Below are 8,732 nucleotides of genomic sequence, written 5' to 3' on the forward strand. Positions count from 1 at the left end.
TCCCGGTGCATGGAGCCTGCTTCTCCCTCTGCCTATGTCTCTGCCTCTCTCTCTCTCTCTCTCTGTGACTATCATAAAAAAAAAAAACAAAACAAAACAAAAAAAAAAAACAAAGTAAAGGGAGACTAAAGAATTATTTAACAACTGAAGAGGTGAAATAATGCATTGGGGGTATAATGAGAGGACTGTAATTATATAAAGAAAAAAAGTAGATTATTATATTGAAAGAGATTTTTAATATTGAAAGGAAAAAAGGATTTGGAAAAAGATTTAGCTGTAAGGGGCAAGCCTGGTTGGCTCAGTGGTTTAGGGCTGCCTTCAGCCCAGGGTGTGATCCTGGAGCCCCGGGATGGAGACCCTGGATCGAGTCCCACGTCGGGCTCCTTGCATGGAGCCTGCTTCTCCCTCTGGCTGTGTCTCTGCCTCTCTCTCTCTGTGTCTCTCATGAATAAATAAATAAAATCTAAAAAAAAAAAAAAAAGAAAAGAAAAGATTTAGCTGTAAGGCTGTTTACCACAGGCTTATTTATTTCAGAACTTAAAAATATCATACGCCACTCTCCTAGTATGGGAAATAGGTTAAATAATTATGGGACGTTCACAGGTTGGGATATTAGGTAGTTTGAGTGGAATACTCCTAACCTCTTTCCAGTCTCTCTAGGAGTGAGACAGAATGTTTTCCCACCACTACTTCCTGGTTCTCCACCAGGTGCAATGCATGGAGTGTCTGATGATGGACTCACATGGAAGCTCTTCCTGCCCCGGGAGAGCCTTTCACAATGCTCCTTTCTGCTTCCTGCCCATGAGCTTTCTAGGAGGTGTAGTCTTTGATTAGTAGAGATGCACTTAAGAGGAACCAAACATAGACTATTATCCTTCCCACAAAAAGTAAAACCACTTGGAACAAGGATGGCTCCTCAATGTTGTGTTTGGAATAGGTTTTAGAGTGGACTGACAGTGAAAAACAGTGAAAAGGGATTCTTTCACAGAGCCTCAGGTAGGCATAGCATATTATTCTTCCATCAAGCTCCATTCATCCTGTAAGTGGATATTCTTTTTTTAATATCTGATAGTACTGTTTTTCACTAGAGTTGTTGGTTTTCATCCCCCCCCCCTTTTTTTTCCTTCTGAATCATCATAGATATTTTAGGGAGAAGTTTAGAAAAGCCTTTTCAGGGATACATGCCATGAGTATTTAAAACCCACTGTTTTATTTGGCTTGTACAATTTTTAAAAATTCTTTCAGGCTGGACACTGATTCTCCACTTTGCCATAGGTTCTATCTACCACCGATTCTCCACTTTGCCATAGGTTCTATCTACCACTTCCTAGTATCTGAAAATGGCTTGTTCACTTATTTAAATTCCCTTCCTGGCCATTGAAGCTATCAGTGTTTGCCCCTCTAGTTTTATAGATATAAATGAAGTGGGAAAATAAAAACCCAACAACAGTCACCTGGACAGGTATTATGCTGCTATCAGGGATTTCTAACATTTCTGACTTAGAAGTCAGTAGGAGCCAATAACTTCATACAAGGAACCCTTAAGGAATCCTAGAATTTTCCATTCATTCCTATGTACAGGGAGGGAACTTCTTTTGTAGACCTGTAAAGTCTATCTTTAGTCCTTGAATGGGAGAAAGGAATGTGAGGCCTAACAAAATTGATGTATATGAAAGGACTAGGAAATGCAAGCTATAAGGAGTGACACGTAATGGGAATTTTGCCAAGTAATAAAGCAATTGCCTTTCAAGCCAGGCACAGGGCCCAAATCAACTAGCTGAATCCTTCATGGTTCAGATCCTCTTCATTTTCTCTTTAACTCTCCATCTTGCTAGTCAACTCTGATGTTTTCCAAACATTTAGAAACTGGAATGTAATCCCAGAAAGTGAGGGATTTCCTCTGGGCAGCCACCCTGATCTTGGAAAGAAACAAGATTTCAGATTCCACACCCTCTTCCTGGAAAGCCCATTTCAGATTCCTTTCTGATAAGCCTTGGGGAATGCAGATGACATTAGGGAAGACCTAGACCTTCCCATCATTCACTGGAATCCCAATCAGTGAACCCTGCTGGTCTCATTTGGGAGAATTCTTAGATTGAACTATTTGGGGAGGTATAGAAGTATCTATGATCTATATTGACCAGATAACCCATTTTTGCTCATCTCTTTTGTTTCAAAAATATTAAAACACAGAAGGGAGACTCTGCAACCTGGCAATATACAGTTTTAACAAGCACATCAGATGATTCTGCTGGAGATGATCCCCAGACCACATCTTGAGAAGCACTAAGACTTTATTCACCTGAAATGTATCTGCAAACTTTCCACTATGAACTTGCAATTATCCTTGATTACCAGGGCCCCAGGTAATATAAATCTGTTAATAATTCAGAATTCTCCTTTTAGCTATCAATTCTAACAACTTCCCAAATCTCTACATCCTGACAGAATTTCTTCACTTGAACAATGAAGACAAGCATCAATTGGATAATCAATCCAAGTTCACTACTGAGATCAAGTTAGAATTCTTTAGGTGTTAAAGTTTCAAGGTCACAAAAATTTGAAAAGCAAAAATCAGTTTATTGAAACGACTTAATCTGGGGTTTCATCAATGGAAAAAGAACACAGGAAAGTAATTGGGAATGTAAGCTTATTTGTTATAAGAAAAGAAGAACAACAAAGAAATATATTACCTCTAATGAAGTTTAAGGAATGTAGTGGATTATGTAAAGATCACTTACAGAAATGGAAACGTAGAGTTGGTAAATTGGACAGTATTTCAAGATCATGTATATATACTTCTGTGAAATTTGTATCAGTTATGCTAAATAAAACTGCATCCTAGATATACATACATTAAAAGAGTATAAAAATTGCCCTTATCAAGGTTAACAAAGGCTAGAGTTTTGAATATACATGATATTAATATAGTAAGTTATAATTAGACATTTCTTTGTAGATTTTGCTAAGTTTGTGTATTAATTTTGTTTCATACATATCTTAAGGATCGAGGTTAAGAGGAAAATGGAACCCTGTTAAAAAAAAGTATGTGGAAATATTTAGAAAAGTGCAAATGTTGCATAAATGAACAAATTCCTGAGATAATTTACAACTTTTACCCTTTTATATGTATCCCTGTAAGCTTTGTACTTTATTTTCTCAAATAAGTCTAGAATTCATTTAAGATGACTGTTAGTAAGGAGCTTTATAATCTCCAGTGAGACTATCACAGACTTTGAAAATATTCCATATATGGCTCCATCAGTTACTAAAGTAATGTGCCCTGGTTTGCACAACCAATACTATAATTGGCACAGGTAGCTCTGGGAACACGTTTGTGTACTCTGAGTAGCAGTATCTGAGACACAAGGGTCCCAGGAGATGCTGTTTCCTCTGTATCTTTTTCCACAAATTTATTATTATTATTAATTATTATTATTATAATTATTATATTATTTTCCTTTTTAGAAAGGATGGAATTAGGCACAAATAGCATTTATTCCTGAAGTAAAGTTTTTACATGTTAAAGTTAAATAAATTAAGGTTAGACCTTTAATCCTCAACTTTCTTCTCTAGATTTTAACATTATTTTCACATAATGGTACATAATAGAAAAGCTTAAAAGCAAAAATGAAGGGGTGCCTGGGTGGCTCACTCAGTTGAGCGTCTGCCTTTGGCAGGTCATGATCTCGGGGTCCTGGGATCGAGCCCCACGTTGGGCTCCCTGCTCGGTGAGGAGTCTACTCTTCTGTTTCCCTCTGTGGACTCTCTTTCTCTCTCTCTCTCTCAAATAAAGAAATAAAATCTTAAAAAAAAGGCAAAAATGAAATTTAGTCTCATTTTCTTCCCCAGCCTAAAGGCACTTAAAAATTTAGATTGATCACATTTTTGTGATTTACTTCCTAATCAATTTACTTTCTTACACAACTAAATGGTTACAGCTAGTCTTTATCTTCTAGGGTTTTACAATTTTCTGAATTCTTGTGCTTCTTTTCTCTCTCCATTTGCCTCCATCCATCCATTCCTTAAATGAATGTGAAAAATCACCTATTCTGTGCCAAACACTCTGAGCACTGGGGATGCAGGGTGAGAAGATACAACTTTTGTTCTCCTGGGGGCTTACAGCCTAGTGGGGGTAAAAGAAGTAAACAATTGCAATATGGTGTGTGATGGGCACAGTGATAGGGACAGCATAGCAGGGGAGGTGTGAGTTGAGTGGGAGGGGAAGGAGGTCAAATAAGGTTTTCTGGAGAATATCCATTTGGTGATTGTTCATCTAGGACCATTTCAGTCTTGTTTTGTTTTGGTTTACTTCAAGTTTTTATGTACAACTCTATGGTCAACTAATCTTTGACAAAGCAGGAAAGAATATCCAATGGGAAATAAGTCTCCTCAAAAAAATGGTGTTGGGAAAACTGGAAAGCAACATGCAAAAGAATGAAACTGGACCACTTTCATACACCATACACAAAAATAAATTCAAAACGGATGAAAGACCTAAATGCGAGACAGGAAACTGTTAAACTTACAGAAGAGAACCCAGGCAGCAACTTTCTTTGACATCAGCCATACCAAATTCTTACTAGACATGTCTCTAGAGGCCGAGGAGGCATCAGTCTTTTACTCCAAATAGCATCATTTCTTGCACTTTATAATGAAAAACTTTCTGAAAGTTCTGTTGACCTTCTGGTAAGATTTCTCACATATCCAACCACCAAACTTATTTATCTTAAACAGCTATTGTGTTAAGCCATGGAGATTTAGGGCTTTATCTGTTACATCCCTTGCTTGATCCATATTCAGCCACTGAGGCTGAACCCTCTGGAAATCATGGATGAGGTCAAAGAGACTTGCCCCTCCCTCTATTACCTGCTCTTTGCTCAGAGTAAGAATTTGCATTTCTTATTTAAGTTACTTTCTCTAAACTTCAGTTCTGAATTTTCTCCCATGTCCCTTTTTCTGTCCTGACTTCTCTTTGAAAAGTTTAAATGTACAATTTAAAGAGGAAAATACATGTTCAGGAAATTTTGCTATGAGAGGTAGACACTATAAATCACAATTATAGCTTCCTTTATCAGTTATATTACTGTATCATTTTCTGCTAAGAGCTACGGGCTCATAAACCTGAGGGCATGTGTGGTAAAATTAGATGAGGCAGGATAAAAAACAATTATGGAGGTTTTCTGAATTTTGTCAAGGCCTGTAATAGTTTGTCTATGCAATTAGCCTGATTTCCCCTCAATATGGGCACTGTAATTTATTAGATTTCATGACTGCTTGAAAGTTGAGAGCCAAACCTGTGGCTGTGGCTCTTATGGAATCTGAATTTATATTAATTTCATCTTTGGCTCTGCTTTAGGGCCATATTCTTTTTGTTGTTGTTGTTTCCTATCTAATTTTCTTTCCAAATGGAAATATCTTTATTGTTTAATTATGAAGTCAATTCATACTTCAAGTAACAACATTCAACTAACATCAAAAAGCAAAGTAGAACCCGAAATATCCCAATGATCCCACCTTGACCCTTATTCCTCCAGAGTGTTAATGTTCTCACTACATTTAATTAGATATCTTGACATTTTGTTTAAACAAATATCTTCATAGGCTGTCTTAAATTCTTCTGGAGCTCAGCAGTGTGCCCACTGTTAAAAAGAAACAACAGGCCTTAAATAGAGTCACTTTTGCTAAGTCCCATTCAGCAAACTAAGACATAGTGCCTAACCTGTATTGTAGTTTCACTCTCTCACAGGAATATAACCTTTTACTAGTCAATCTAGAATTACCTGATGAGATAATTACTAGTGAGATAATCTACCTCACAGGCCCTTACTTTTCCTTAAAAGAAAGTGGCTTTGCCTGAAATAATCTACTCTTTGCTGTAACTTCTTCACCCCACCTCCTACTGCCTATAAAAGCCTTCCCTATTGTACAGCTCCTTGGAGATCCTTGGAGCTCCTTTCTATCTGTTAAAATGAGTTGTTGCATGATTCATGAATCATTAAACAAAGCCAATCAATTAGATGTTCAAATTCTGTTGAATTTGTTTTTTAACACCTCTAAATAATGAATAAGGATGCTTGTAGTAGTGCTTTCCAATCTACAGAGCACTTTCGAAAGCTTTAGTTCATTTGATCTTATAAGCAAATCAGCTGTATCTTCTAAAATATGCTTATTTTATTATTGCCAAAAGTCTCATTGATTTGACAGAATTTCATTTTCTTGCCAGTGTTTTGTTTTTTTTTTTTTTTTTTTTTGGCCAGTGTATCCAATTCAGAAAAAAACTATGTCATTCTTCAAACTTTATGTTCCCATTCTCTCCAGTGGGTAGTGACATCATTGGTACTTGCATCTTTGAATAAGAAGGACAACATAAGAATACACAGAACAGTAGAACAGTTAAAAATATATCAGTTGTTAATTGGAGGTCAAAAGTAACAATTGTTTTCAAATTCTGTTTCATATAACAATTCATTTTACTTATGATTCTATGAGGCCTATTTTTACTAAGTTGTTAATGAAAAGCAAGCAAAAATCATGTGCTCCCATGTGTTTTTTCCTCCATGTGTGATTTTTTCGAAACTAGCCAGAGACTGTTGATTTTCTGATTTCTTTTTCTAGCAAAACTGCAGGGGATTGTGTCCACATATATACCAATATTCCTTTCAGAATAAATCAAATGTAGGTAGGACTTACAGTGCTGCCTTTTATTGATACCTCTAGAGAAACGGAGGATAACATTTTAGTTCAAAAGAAAGAGGTCCATTTTCCTTTTGCTTGAACACTGATTCCAAATAAAAAAGAAAAAGTGGTTATAATAAGCAGAAACACTGATATCCAGTCATAGGCAACAACAGAAAAGTGGAGTATTGCTTAGGTACATAGATGACAGTCTTTTGGTTTTGTTAAATTGGGTAAGGCAATTTTATGACATGGAAACCCAGCTCCTGGGACTTATTCTGGAATTCTTGTGACATAGTCAAGAAACTTCAGATGCTGAGTTTTGAGTAAGTACTATACCCACCAGCTTTCTAGTGTACCTAGTGTGCCTGGGGGCAGAGAGAACATGAATAGCTATGTTGCTGGATGATGTCATAATGAAGCAAAACATACAAAACACACAAAATCCTCAGGTTTAAAAATGGTATCCTTTTATACAAGAACAAACCCTTAAAACAAAATGTTGCATTAGCTGACTGAGAACTATCTACTAAACCACTATTACTTTCTGTATAATAGTTTAAATGATATGTCAGAGCACACCATATCAGCATTTGAGAGAAATAAGGTTTCTGATCACTGACATACTCTGATGGGACTTTATGAAGCTAGTCCAACATACAAAATACAAAGTTCCTGTTTGCTCCTCACAGTGCTCATTGATGTGGTTTGCATTAGAATAAGTATTCACTGAAGTTTATCAAACAGTTGAGGGTCTGCCTTGTAGTTGTTGAGGATAAAAACTGACCGTGACAGATACCGTGCTTACAAAGGGCTACTGAAATAATGAAGGACAAGTATTTTGGAGATACACACGTCTTTCATAAATGTATTTTGTGAAACTTGTGACTCCTGAAAGAACATGATTTTCATAATAGCTAGTACAAAATGGAAACTGAATGTTATTGTTGATAGACCCTACTGAATTAGGGAAGAATTGTTGCCAAGTTCAGGTAAACTAGTTTTAGTTTTTTGAGGGTCTCTGGAGAAGGTGCACGGAGTTAATGTCTATTTCTAAAAGTAACTTTCTGATTCCTTTATAATCTCTGTTGTCATTTGCTGTGTTATTTGGACAGATCCTTCAACACATGCAGAAAGAATGACAATTTTTTGAAAAGGCTGTTATTATATAAGATTTTCTGCGTGATAGAACCACACCCAACAGGCCTCACCCAGTGGAGCTTATATATGTTCCTAGCCTTAGGAATGTTCAGTGTGTTAGATTCGGCCCCTGTTGGGCCGTCATATGACGCAAACGGTGACTCTGAAATGAAGCCATAATATATGGTTTAACCTCTTAACAGTTTGTGATGTCATTTTTTTATGTGGTAAGAAAAACAAATGCTGTCACATTTTATATTTGAGACTCCCGCAAGCCAACATCAGGAGATTAAGTACGCGCATTACTAACACACTATCATGGACTCAGTGTAAATGGATGCCAGGACAGCCCTGCAACCTCAGGCACTCCTCAGTAAGTCAGTGTTACAGAACGGAAAGATAAGTCTGCCGATAAGTCATAACCCTCCTGGGATTCTGTGTTTTCCCCTCAGAAGGAAGCAGAGGTAATTTAAAATATTTTGATCTGGACGTTAATTCACATAACTATGTTTATCTGGTTTCAGCTAATCTTTATGCTTTTAATTTAAAAATCCACAAACACAGTAGCTAAAAAGAAAGAAAAATCTGTATGTTCCTGTAAAAGACAAAATTAGACCGGAGATTAAATTAGGGTGGCGAATAAGTAAAACTGCTGGTTTCCAGTGTTTACTTTCTTGAAATATGGTTTTGAGTCATTTCTGTGAGATATAAACATACTACTTTATGTTTCCTATCATTTTTTTATTATGCACATAATTTAACAGTTTGTAATAGTTGAAGCCACATGTCTCTATGGACTGGAATATTGTTGAAACAGCTTCACTCAAGTGAGGAAACTTTTAACTGTATAATTCAGGTATGTATATTTTCTTTGAACAAAGTGTGTGACATTCAACTTGTCAAAAATGAACATT

This window comes from Canis lupus, chromosome 11, assembly GCF_011100685.1.
Source record: "Canis lupus familiaris isolate Mischka breed German Shepherd chromosome 11, alternate assembly UU_Cfam_GSD_1.0, whole genome shotgun sequence".
NCBI classification, from domain to species: Eukaryota; Metazoa; Chordata; class Mammalia; order Carnivora; family Canidae; genus Canis; species Canis lupus.